Here is a 13,384-nt window from a genome sequence, read left to right on the forward strand (position 1 = left end):
TATATATTTGAACTAATACCATCCTTATAACAGGTACATATTCAAGTTAAGTTTTTACTCCATTATGCACAGTTTGAGATAAATAAATTTTTGACATATGGACACTGAAGTTCCGCTTGAGTCTTGGATTTATTTTTGTAACGCAAGGTGTTTTTTAAATAATTCATGCAGTAGAAGGTATCATCGTAGCTGGCCGAGTACGATAAATAATGCAGCGATATATGTAACGCAGGACTATTTTTTTGTATGTATATATAGAGAGAAGGACGGATAGCTCTGGTGGAACAGCTGCCCGTGCCTCCTGCCGGGGGACGGGGACGCGGTGCCGGACGCCGGTTCCCAGCTCCCTGCCCCCCCGGGGGCGGCGGGCAGGGGGCTCGGCCGCGGCCGCCTGTGCCCACTTGTTGCCCGCGGCGGGGCCGCGCGGGGGCTGGCGGGGCGCAGGAGCGGGGCCCGGCCCGGGCACGGCGGCCGGGCGCCGGGTTTGCCTATGCAGATAATGTCTTCTTCTCTTTTCCCGACGGTGCCTTCCCCCGCCGGGGCACGCAGGAGGGCAGCCGGCCTTCCGTGGCTGGGAACCGTCAGCGGCCAGCCCGGCGGCTGCGGCTGCGGCGCGGCGCTGGCAGGGGGCTGAGCGCTCCCCGCTCCCTTTGTTCGGGACTTCCCAAACTTTCCTCTCCTGGCTTCTGGGCAGCGCAGGAGGAGGCGAGAGGTGGGGGTGGGGGTGGGCTTGGCCGGGCAAAGGTAAGAAACAGCAAAAAGCGAACAAACAAACAAAACCCGTCGAATACCAGAGGCTTTCACGCTTTGTCACAGCTCTTTCTTGAATCCTATTTCTTAAATTGCCAGCGCGGTGTAGCCCCGTTTCGGACACTCTCTGCAGCCGGTCACAAACCCCACAGAGAAGCGGTGGCGCCCGCCAAATAGGAGGAGAGATCCGCCATCCGTGCCAGGTAGAGTTTTACTTTGTACAGTCGCGACCGCAGCGGCCGAGGAGCGGGCACGGCGCTGCTGCGCGCTCCGGCCGCGGGCCGCGTTCCGGCCGGCCGCAGGACCCATCGCCCCCGGGCCGGGCCCGGGCAGGGGTCGGCGGGCAGCAGAGCTGAGCAACCCCTGCGACAGCCCCTGGTCCTCCCCTTGGAGCCCCAACGTTTATTCGGTGCTGCTAACGCGGCCTCCGGTTTCCCTTGGGAAACGCGCGTGAGGGAGATGCTAATAATAATAATAACTGGGGAAAGAAGAAAAGGGGTGTGAAACGGGGGGCACTGTGATTGCAGACTGGTCGTGTCTTCTGCTAATGGCGTGTCGTGCATGGCAAGGAAAGGATGTGATGGTTGGCTTGGGCAAGGCACAAAGTGGACACTCTGGAATGGGGGCAAGTGTTGCTCAGCTTTTCTCTCTAGTATTTCTTTGTCGGTCACTGGATTTCGCTTTAGCTCAGGGAGGAAGAAGGCAGAAAAAGAACACCCACCCACCCCCCCCAAAAAAAAAAGTTACCTGCCTGGTTGTGGCTTTTATTTGGTAGTGCTATTTCCTAAGCTCAGCCCTGGCCTCCATCCTTGGAGCCTGGTGTCCAGATGAAAACTAACCATGCCAGAGTAGGAGATGTGGAGTTTTGCTCGCTGCCTTGTTTTGTAGTTCAGCTCCCTTTGTCCCTTTTATTTTTACACTGTCGCAGTACTTGGGAAGCACAGCGATTCCTGCAGATTCCCACTCTTTCTTATTTCTTTTACGTTAAGGCAACGAGTAAAATATTCTTTTTCAGAGCTGCGAGCGTTTACAATTCGTCTGGGGATTATTCACGTGGTAACGAGCCCACATTCCCGCTCGCCTCGCGGAGAAAAGAGAACCAGGAATAAAAGCCCAATCGATATCGCGATTCCATTTTTTAGAAGGGAATCTTAGCCAATTAACAGCAATAAAACCTGGCCCCTTTTTGAAGTGCTAACTAAAATATTCGAGGGGGGTAGTTGGAAATGTTGGTCCTTTTACAATTCACATAGAGAAGGCGAGCTAATACCATTAAACAAAAGGCACTAAGCCACATATTCAGGCTTAGTGAATTCAGCAACTTTTTATATGGGCAATTTGTTTAAGCTTAGATTTCGGAGTACGATGTGGAATATATGTGGTTGAAACCTGATCTCTCTTGGACAGATTCCTTACATCCATCCATCCATCCATCCATCCATCCATCCATCCATCCATCCATCCATTTAGAGAGGATAACCCAAAGCGTTTTACACGTACAGCTGAACGATTTTATTATATTTTTTTTTAGTGTTACTTGGAGGAACGCCATTGTCCGCTGCTAATTTTAAATTCAACACATTCAGTAACCCCATTTACACCTAAGCCATTATCCTGGGCTTTCGCTTATGGCAGCTGAAACGTGTCGCAGAGCTCGTGGATATGTTTTTATTTTGGTTTTTGAAGACCTTTTGGGTTCTCCTTGTTTTCCCTCTCGTGAGCTGTTGTTGTGTGCTTTATAGCCAGGGTGATGCTCAGTCCAAGAGCGCCAGCGTAACGTTTCGCTAACCTTCTACAGAGCCAAAATGAACCCAAGGATAAGATTATAGTTTCCCCTGTGATTTTTTTACGGTGTTTTAAGGACTGGGGTGTTAAAATATTTTGCGGAACTGGAGAGGTAGATTAGCAGGGTTTCTTGCCAAAGCTGGGAAGCTGGTATTACTGACTGTCCCAGGGGGAAATCGCTCACATTAACCACTAAATGAATATTTGACAAGGGCTCATTCGGGGGTATTATTACTACAAACGGGTCCCTACTGGACTTTCCAAGGGTCAAAGTGCAATGGTTCAATTAATTATTTAGACTGTTAGTAGATTTGGTTGTAATAGCTGTACTTATTTCTGCAACCGACAGCTTCTTGTGGCGGGGGACCCGGGGAGAGGCGCAGCCCGCGGCGGGCGGCCACGGGGCGAGCGGCTGCCGGGTGCCATCGGGCATTTCTGGGCTGAAAAGATATTTTTATTCCTTGAGATGCCCACCGGTGCCGTGTGGGACATCAGGGGTGGCGGTGATCCCCGCAGCAGCGTGTTCTCTCGCAAGATTAATTCCTCCTGGTCCTCAACGGGCAGCAGACGTGTATATCTGTCTCCGAATAGGAGGTAGATAGCTCAGCAAGTTAATAGTATATAATATAGGTCCCACAGAAAGAAAGAGGCCCATTACTGATAGGTGTGATTAGATACACTTCAATTATTTAAATCCTGATCTAACTCAAATATTAAAGCCTAAAGCCTGCTTCGCTGCGTTCGAGATTTCCGAGGATATATGCAAAATGCTGCCAGCCTCGCCTGACACTGTCGTTTCAGCATTTTTGTTGTTGTTGTTGGGGGGGGGGGCTAGAGAAGGGAGGATTATTTTGTTTAATTTCTACAACAAACATGTCCGCAGTAGTAGATACTAAAAAAAAAAAAATCTTGGGAGTGTGCGATTAGGTGACAATAATATATGTTGAATGAATAAGAGATAAGCTGCAAGGGGGGAGAGGGAAGCAGTAATTACAAACCCAATTCATTCAGCTTTTCAGGACTTTTGTTGTGGGAGCTCCATTGACGGGCTTCGAGCTGCCAGTTTTCTCACATTAAAAAGAACTGATCAGCGCCTCAGGGGGACAAGCAACACCGCTTAACTGCATAGTGATGGGGTCCTCATTTAGAGCCATTACAACAAGAAAATTAAACAGAGCCTTTGTGTGCACCAGGTTTACTTTTCAATTGCTGACAGTTTATAGCTAACTGCTCAGAGATTGAAGTTTGATTGCGGTTTGATCGCCGGCTAGTTAGCACCAGCGCTATTTTAGTTTTGGTAATTAAAAGCAGTTTTTCTGACGATGGCACGGGGAACCGCCAGAAGTTCGGTACTGTTCTGCTTTTGAGGAACCGGTTCCCTTGGCGAGGACGTGCAGCGGTGAAGTGAGTGTGGGGGCTGTTTCACTCGCGAGCTGAAAAGACAAGGAACCCAGGGATGGAAATTCTCGGAGCTGCACGTTTGGCTGTGCCAGAGCGGGAGGGCGGGCTGCGGCCCCCGCCAGCCCCGCTGCGGGCGCCTGGCCGGTTCTGCCCGGGGCCGCCTCTGCCCGGGGCCGGCTGCGCTCCGCGCTGCGGGCTGGGCGCCGCTGCCGGCGGGGCAGGTGCCAGCCGGCGGGCGGAGCGGGGCGGGAAGGGCGCAAGGCAAGACCCCAACCTTGCCGTGATGGTTTGTGAGCTTTGCTTTGCCCCTGGGCTGTGCAGCGGGTTTGCTGTGGCTAAGCCCGGTGCGCGCCTCTGTGTGTGTGCGCGCGTGTGCGCGCGTGTGTGTGTGAGTGTGCGTGTGTGTCTCTCTGTGTGCGTGTGCGTGTGTGCGTGTGTCCGTCCGTGTGCGCCTGTGCGTGCAGGGGGAGGGGGCGCGCCGAAACGAGCTGCAATTTTTCACTACAATTTAGCACGGTTGGTAGCGAGCCGGGCTCGGACACTTGCTGAGGGGGATGGTCCGTCCCCGCCGGTCCTCTGTCCCGCGGGAGAGCCCGAAGGGCTGTTGGCAGGAGGGGGGGGCCCGCTTGGGGGTCCCGGCTGGGGGGGGGCAGCGCAAGTTTCTCCCGGAGTTTGTCTGCGATAACTCCGGCTGCGGGCATCAGTGCGGCGCGCCGCCTCGCAGGTTCTCTGCCGTGTAGACAGAGAAGCTTGGACAGCGTGTTTTTATGTCTTTTTTTCCTATTTAATTTTCTTAAAAAAAAATATTTTAGGGTTTTGATGTGTTTTGTTTGTATCCCCGCCCCCGCCGGTGAAAGAGCCTCTCCCCCCCCTCCAAGTGCGTTTCAGACTGAAGTCACCGAGCGCTTGTTCCAAGGCAACCCGTTGACTCCTTCAGAGGAGCGAGAGGGCCGCAGCTGGGGGGGTCCCTGTGGGGCACCCCACGGGGCGGGGGCCTGCCAGGCCGCTCCCGGGGGGCGGGTGGAGCTCGGTGGGACCAAAGCGGCGATGCCGGCGGTTCCCAGAGGCTCTGGGGGCAGCGAGACCACAGCAAGCCCCGGGGGAGCCCGGCCAACCCCGAGGCACAGAGCGGGGCCGCGGCTCCTCGGCCCCCCAAGGCGCGTCCTCCCCCGGCGGCGGGCATCGGGCTGGCTCCCGGGCAGGCGGCGGAGACCCGGGCCCTGGGGCGCTGCCCCGGGGGAGCGGGAGGGGCGGCCCGGCCCTCTGCGGGCTCCCCCGCCCCGGGACCTCGGTGACCCCATCATCTCCGCAGCGGTTAGGGCTCATGACGTAATATGGGCGCTTTTTTTGAGGAAGGTCGTGATTAACGGAGCGGGGCGGGGGGGGGAGGCGGGTGTGTGTGTGTGCTGCAGAGAATCAGGCCTCTGCGGAGCTGCTCCCGCGGGACGCCTCCGGAGGGGTGCCAGGGCACATCCCCCAGGCTGCGGGCCTGATCCTGCAGCCCTACCGCCCCTCCTGCGGGCAGCTCCCGGGGCCCGACCGGGCGAGCGGAGCTTACCCGGGCCAGCAGGGCCGCCCGGCGGCGGGGCCGGCTTCCCCGCCCCGAGCCCTGCAGCCCCGCGCGGGCGGGCCGCTGGCTGCGCAGGGGGCTCTCGCAGCAGGGCCGGGGCTCGGCCCCCCTGTCCCCGTCTGCCGGGCTCCTGCCAGGGTCGCGGGGGCCACGGGAGAAGCTCTCCGACGTGTCCTGGCATTTCTTGGCATGATGGTTCCTTTAAGCTCTTACAAATTGCAAAAGTTGCTGAAGACGGAGAAATAATTAATGTATTAAAACAAGCAGCGAATTCCTCAGGAGGCACCTTATCAACTCCAGCCACACTGGCTTCATCCCTCCTCGTATGCTAATGCCCCGTGACGTCACCGGCGCCAGATTGAATGTGAATCAGTTATGAAATTATTAGTTTTAGCTTAAAAAGCAATCCGGCTCTCCCGCGAGTGGGGTTTGCATTGCTGCGGGTTCTCTCTCCGTGTCCTCCCCACTTTATACACACACAGTAGTTGCGACTTTCCTGTCACATGAATCAATATTTCCAAAGCACACATCCGAACAGGGGTTGATGTAAAGAAAACCATAGATTAATTGGGTCCCGTTTCTGAGACGGCTGTGTCTTCCTTATCGATATACACATTACACCCGAAACCAGACAATCGGATTTCCTCCTACTTTTCAGGTAGGCAAGAGCTCCTTGTGATTTATTTCTGTTAAGAGCCCACTGAGGGGGTGTGATTCTTTGCCAGCGTCTGAGAAAAAATACCCAGGAGTGTTTGCTTTTGCTCGCGATAGAGGAAAATGGGCCAGAAACGGGGGGAATACAGAATTTTAATTTTTTTTGTTTGTTTCAAATAGAAAGATTTTTAGTTTGGATTTTGAAAAGGAGAGAAGCCCAGCGGTGGAGGGCCAGGGGATCTGAGCGGGGAACAATGGGAATTAACACCGTTTCAGTCGCTGAGGCCACTCTAATTAGATGTCTGGATCCGGCGAGATCAAATACCTGAATCTAACCCCCTCGGCTCGGTTTCTTTCGCTTGCAAATGCTTCTGAAAAACGGTTCTTGAAGAAACCGAACTAACCCGAAATTCACCGGAGCCCCCTTCGAGGAAGTTTTGCCGATAACAACTTTCTCCCCGGGCTGGGGGTTGGGCGGGGGGGCGGCGCGTCCCCTCCCCGCGGGCCCGGAGCTGCCCGCGGCCCCGGCCCAGCACCCCCCGTAACCCCCCGCGGCCCCCCTCGAGTGCTGGCGGACACTTGGGTCTGTTGGGCCGTTCCTCTCCGCCCGTCTCCCGAGAGCAGGCTGCTCTGCTACCATGAATTATGAATAAACTTGTGGCTCTTGCTCCTGGGGACACCGCCATCGGCCCCTCGCTCGGCTGGCGGGGGCCGGGGGGCCGAGCTGCCCCGGCCGCGGGGCGGGAGGTGGCACCCGCCCCAGCTCCTTCCTCCAGCAGCCCCTGAGCAAAGGAAAGAAAGAAAGGAAGAATGAAAAAGTTGTAACTGGCTAAGAAGTGAGTTTTCTGACTAATGAAATCCAAAATGAGTGGCGAATATAAAGTATTGTAAGATTTCTTCCCTGCCCCCCCGGCACTGATTGGCAATACTCCTTTTTTTTTTTTTTTTTTTTTTTTTTTTTGTGTGTTGGTTTGAAAAGCAGGAAGAAATGTAATGAATTGAGTGCTGTCAGAGATGTCTTCTCTGTTGATGTGGTGAATGGCAGTAGCTCCCTGATCCAGTGCAGGTGCAGTAGAGCTGGGGAATAAAAGAGGGGGGCTCTCTGTTCAGTGGAAAAAGCACATTCCCTACAATAGACCACACACTGCCAGCCAGCACGGCATCAGCTCACACTCTCAGACTTTTTTTCGCCTCTTTCCACAGTCCTGAGCTCACAAAATGGCTATACATTAGCACTAGTTAGGGTTTGCTTTTAATGAACAGTTGTGACTCCTTTTGACCAACATTTAAATCTGCTGTGCTCTCTCTGAAGACAGGTCTGTTTTGATCACAGTTTTTTAAAAATGGCCCGTTTCCTCACAAGGCGGCTCATTCAGGGCCATCAGTTGCATTTGATTGGGGAGAAGAAAAAAAAAGACTCTCGATTAATAAAACGCGTTTTCCAAGTGCTCCTAACGGAGAAAGTTTTTTTCTTTTCTTTTTTTTTTAAATATATATATAATAAAATGATATGAGGAGGAGGAGTGGCACTGTTTTTAAATGGATGAGATGGTCTAATCCTATACATGAACGCATATTAATCCTGTTTAGAGATAACCTGTCTCCTTTTTGACTTAATATATTAACCTTATACAAGGATAAAAACTTTGCACTCCTATTAATTCGGTCGATTGGCTTTTCTTGGCTTATTTCCGTCACTGGGTTTTTTTTCTTCCTTTTTTCTCCCCCCCCCGCCCCCCCCCCCCGGGCGATCCGTTCAGAGGAAGCTAGATGGTTACACTTGGTTACTCAAGTTTTATTCGAAATTATTTCCAAAGCGAGGGCTCACTCCTCAGCCAAGGGGGCTGATTGATTCTGTCCCTCTCCGCCTCGCATTTTATGTGCCTCGTCCTATCGCGGCCAAGCCAATGAGCCGGGATTTTCATGGCATCCCGGAGCAGCCCTTGCTGATTCCTCTTGCACCTATCCTGCAAGAAGTAGATTAAGCTCTTTTGGATATACTTGCTGATGCATTACGCTGAGGAAAATTGCTCGGCGTTTGCTTATAAAAAACCATGTTACTGTGAAAGTTCTTTTTTCCCCCTAATCGTGGTAACAAATAGCATCAGCTCCTGGAACAGTTTGGCAAAGGCATTCTTTGCCTGAATCCTGCTAAACGGCAGAAGTTGACAGCTAACCAGTTATTACCTGAGCTCCGAGTAAACTCCCCCTTCCCCCCCCCCCCCCCCCCAACTGATAACAAAACGTGTTGGCAGTAAGTGACATTAGAAATAACAGTCAGATGCCCGTGGGTGCCTGGAGCGCTTTTCCAGGGGTCAGATGTTGTCATTCCACGCACAAAAGAAGGGATCTTGTCTACATGGGAGAGAAGAGATCATATCGATGCGCCTATATGAAAAATACAGATCGTTTACACTCTGTTTTCGGGATGTTTCAAACGCGCCAGAGCATCATCACCTGACAGCGCCCTATTTACTGCCAACAAGTTGGAGCTCTCCCAGCGCCAGCCTTCGCCCCGTTGCAGCTTGATAGTAACAGAAGGAAGGCTGGGGCTTTGGGGGTGCCCAGTCCCTCCCAGGCTGAGGCTGCGCGGGGTGGCCGGCAGCGCCGGGGGGGGGAGGTGCGAACTGCCCTCCCCCCCCGCTCCGGGTTTCCCACTTGCTTCCCCCGCGCCACTTGATAGCCTTTGTGTCCTCTTGCTGCACACACCCATAATTAATCCTCCTTCTTACCGCTTACATCCCGGACCCAAGGGGCAACTCAAACCTATTTAGATCGCCTTGGTTGGTTGCACAAATTTAAGTGGCAAATGAGTTATAAACCTAATAACTGCTTTAATAAAAATAATGATTTGATTATGGCAGGGGAAAATTGCTGGAGTGCAAGGATGCGGCTGGGTTTGCGTTCTGGTGGCGGTGAGACTCGTCTTTGGATTGAACTCAAACGCCTTGTAAAAACATTGCTCTGGGAAAAAAAGAGAAAACACCCACAAACAAACGCAAACGAAAAAGCTCCCGAAAATTCCAATCCCAAACCCAACCTTACATCAACAAAAAATCGTGCCGATTCGAGGAGCGTCGTGGAACATTTACCCATAATATTCAGAAGAAGAATTAATTTGCAAACAGAAAAATCAATATGAGATTTGGATGGCTTTGAATTAATTAAAAACAAGCAACATGGGGGACCATTAATCACAAACGCTGGTACCTCTCTCACTTTTTTCCCGTTAAGGATGAAGTTTCTGCGCCTCTTTCAAGTGTATTTATGCTTCTAGTTTTACAAGGAAAAGTGAGGATGGAACAAGACCGGTCGCGTTGTCCTCTCTATACTTTTAACGCTAGCATATTGTTTGATTACTAATTCGAGTTAATATGATCTTTATGGCAACATAACAGTGGATAATTGGCCCTTTTTCTGAACAACAATGTAAATCACAATCGCTTTATTATTTAATAACGTCAAACGCTTCGTTGGATTGGCCCCGACAGAGAAGACCTTTTCTTTCTAGGCAGTGTTGTTGAGAAAGAACAATGCAGATCTAATTGTGGAGATTTCAGAAGTTGGCTCCTGTAAATGAACAGCTTAGATATGGAAGTTCCAGCAGATGTCTGCACTTTTCCCTGTGACAAACCTTGTAACCCCCCTTCCTCCCCCACTGCCCCGTCCTCCCCCCTCCCCGACTTATTGAAGATTTTTTGTTCTCACATCCTAGCAACAACCTAAATCTTCCAGTCGCAAGTACACCCCTTTCCCCTCGTTGCTATACAGCACTTCACATGGCAGGCTTAAGCGTACACACCAAATTAGTGCTTGGCCCAAGGCGCGCTCGCCCCTCGCTCACTCCGAGCCCCGACCCCCCCCCTCAGCTGCGGGCTGGGGGGGGGGTGTCGGGCCGGCGGGGGGGGAGGGGGGGGGGGAGGGCGGGGGCGTTGGGGCTCTCGGCGCTGCGGTTCTCCACCGTCTTGCCAGCCCTGTAAACGTGCCGGCGGTTTGTTTTGCAACAGTTTGGAGGTGACTGCAAGTTGCGCACGCCGTTATGTGGCAAGGAAACGTGCCAGAGCCTGCTAGCCCCGGGGGGGGCGGCGGGACGGGCCCCCCAGCGGACCCCCCCATGTGCTACCCGCTGCCCTGGGGGGGTCCTGCTTGTCCGACCCTCCTTGTCCGGCCCAACTGACCCAAACCCTCCCGGCTCCACCGAGACATCAGCAATGAGCCTGCCCGGCGCGGCGTTGTGGGGCACGACTCCGGGGACAGGGATCCCCCCGGGATTGCTCCGAGGGAGAAGGTGCGCGACTTTTGGCGGGGGTGGGGTGCGGGACGCGCATCCCAGCGCGCATTCCCTCTCCCGGCCTGATGCCCCGGCCCTGGGCTGCGCGCTGCTCTGCGGAGCGCTCCGCGCTTCGGGCGTTGCGCGGGATTTTCCCCTGCGCTTGAGGCGACCTGGCCGGGATCAGTCGGCTGGGGCAGTGGATCCCGCCGGCCCCTCCGAGGGCAATGCCGCGGAGAGGAGCTGATCTGGCGAACTTTGGCGCTGGCAGCGCTGCCGAGCCCCTGCCCCGTCCTGCCGGCTCGCCCCCAGCCCCAACAATGCGCGCTTTGATGTGCGCTGAGGGCCCCGCCGGCGGGGGGTTAGGGTGGTGTGTCCCACCCCTCCGCGTAGCCGGGCGCTGCCGAGGGGCCTAAGAGATGAGGCAGATACACCGCATTCGGGATATTTCCCTTTCCTTTTCTGTTTTTCTGTCACTCTTTTTGTTAGGTTTTTTTTTTTCTTCTTTTTTTTTTGGCAATTTTTGACACAAACTAGCTAAATCCTCCTCCGCAGCAAGCGCGGCGAAGCCCCTTTCTGCTCCCTCCCGGGGTGCTCCCACAGCTGCCCGGGGCAGGAGCCCCCCCATCGCAGACATGCGGGTCCCCGGTGCTGTGCCTGAGGGCTCCCCGCCCCCCTCCCGCCCCCCCCATCCGCTCAGCCGGGCCGTGGCGGGGCATCGCCGTCCCCGAGGCCGCGGCCACCAGCCTCACACATGCGGTGGGGTGAGGGGTTTGTTCCTTTGCAAGAGCCCACGCGAGGAAAGTATTGAAAACCAGGTGGGGTCACTGAAATCCCCCCAAACAAACCCAGGTTCGGTAACTCGGGGCTGCAGCCCTGCCTGCGCCATGGGAAGCGGTGGGTGAATCCTTGTTGACCTTTAGGCCTTTTTCTTCTCGAGTGGGTGGAAAGTCTTGATTTTCTTTTTTTTTTCTCTTTATTTTTTTTTCGTTCTACCCTTGCCGGATTATTCGTTTGTTTTACAACTTTCCTTTCCCCGCTGCCATCACCTGGCGGGGGGAGCACCGCGCACGCTGGATGCGGCCCATGGGAGCGCTGGGGGGACACAGGGCGGAGCGGGGGTCGCCGGGGCTCTCTCGTCCGGCAGCAGCGGCCCTGCGGCGTGTCAAGGGTTAACTGCACCCGCTCTGGGGCTCTGCCAGCGATGGATGAAACTGCCGCGACTTCCCCCAAAAAAACATCCAGAGGAGAGAGATCTCCCGGAGCCCCGGGGTACGGCGGGCCGGGGGCGGGGGAGCCCGGGCGGCTGCCACTCCCCCCCTAATGAGCTCATTTCCATGTCTGCGCCTCCCGCAACTGTGAGAAAATCCGCCGGGACACGCAGCGTGCCGATGCGGCCCGGGCTGCCCCGGTCTCCCCGGTGACAGCGCCCGCCCGGGAAAGCCGCGCCGGCTGGGGGCGAAACTAGTTAAATAAAACAAAATAAAACTTCTCCCGGCCCCCGCACCTCGCAGGTTTCCGCGGAGGGGGAGGGGGGCACCCCACGCCCACGCGTGTCTTTCGTGGGGCCGGGCTCCCTAAGCACCCGCCCGGAGCCCTGCGCGGGGGGGCGGGAGGGTGCAGAAGTGCCCGGGGACAGTCCGGGAGGGGGAGGGGAGCGCTGAACAGCCCCACACTTATCAATAACAAGATGTATAAATATCAAAGTGAAGGAGCCCGAATAAGTCTTTCTAGAAGCGAGGAGGAAGCTTAAGCAGCTTTCTTTAATGGTGATTTGTAGCTCTGTAAGGGGCACGGATAGCAAATACCCTGCAGGTGCATGTTGTAACACTGCCATCCGGACTTTAATGTAGATTACTCTCCAACTCGTTTGATCGGTCCTTTGAAACCCTTTACAATTGCCTGTGACGAACCGCCAGTCTCAGGTTTTTTTTCTTTGAATAATGCCTTAAGGGTAAGTCCTCGGGGCTTTTAAAGATCTCCAGCACATTTTAAAAAAATCACGTTAGATTTTTACTTTAGAGCGTGGGTCCACGTCTCTCAACTTGGAGCTGTTAACAGGCATCTTTTAAATCATTAATCATCTAATAACCACTAACTTTACTCTAGAAGGGAGCTAGGGGGGTCTTCTAAAGACCTCCAAATTTCTATGGCTTTTGGGATCATACTGTTTAAAATTTAGGAGTCAAACACCCCATCCCTCCTGCTGAAGCCCTGGAGCTGCTGGGTCTCTGCTCTTGGTGGACTCTGCTGGGTGAATCTGTGCTGAAGGCCTTTCTGCTGGCCTCTGAGAAACGCCCGGCGTGGGTTCAGAGAGCAAAGCCGGAGGGTTATGTAGGGAAGAGGCCCGGGGGGGCGGGGGGAAGCGGGGAGGGCACCCCGACCCTGCCATGGGGTCTCTGCCCGCTGCTGTGCCGGTGCCTCCCAGCAAACAGTGAGCATTTGGGGGAGGGACGAGGGGGACACACACAAGACGAGAGGACGCAATGAATCCCTCAAATGTTTCCACTCTCTCGCAAATAACGTTTAACCTTTAATATTTATTCGTTACTACTAATTCAAAAAAATAATTACTGAACTTTTGGCCCTTCGACTTCCACAAGTGGCGCTTTGTTTCTCTAAAATAAACTTGGGAGAAGCGATTCCTCCGTATCAAACTAGAGATTTGAATTAAAGGCCCATTTGGGACACTTGAGACTACAAAGGGTTACACATAAATAAATGCCACATTTGCCTACTGCAAAAGTTTTCTCTGTTCTTTCTCAGTCACAACAGGGGAGGAAAAAGCCGTCGTTTATTATCTAGCGCTGGGCAGGAGCAGCCCCTCCAGAATGTGCTCTTAGATTTGGCCGGCAGAAGAAGGACTCCCCCCCCCCCGCAACAGCAGCTCCTTTTGTTCTCCAGATCTCTTTCCCAATTTCAAGCTTCACTTGCAGATCCTAAGTTTGTTTGTT

General features: G+C 54.0%; 1 long non-coding RNA gene across 6 annotated transcripts in view; it reads left to right on the forward strand.

Moving 5' to 3' along the window:
- Positions 1-13,384, forward strand: part of LOC130158302 (uncharacterized) — a 267,066-nt gene that overhangs the window by 231,351 nt on the left and 22,331 nt on the right. The gene's annotated exons all lie outside the window — the stretch shown is intronic.

Source organism: Falco biarmicus, chromosome 13 (genome assembly GCF_023638135.1).
Source record: "Falco biarmicus isolate bFalBia1 chromosome 13, bFalBia1.pri, whole genome shotgun sequence".
Taxonomy (NCBI): domain Eukaryota; kingdom Metazoa; phylum Chordata; class Aves; order Falconiformes; family Falconidae; genus Falco; species Falco biarmicus.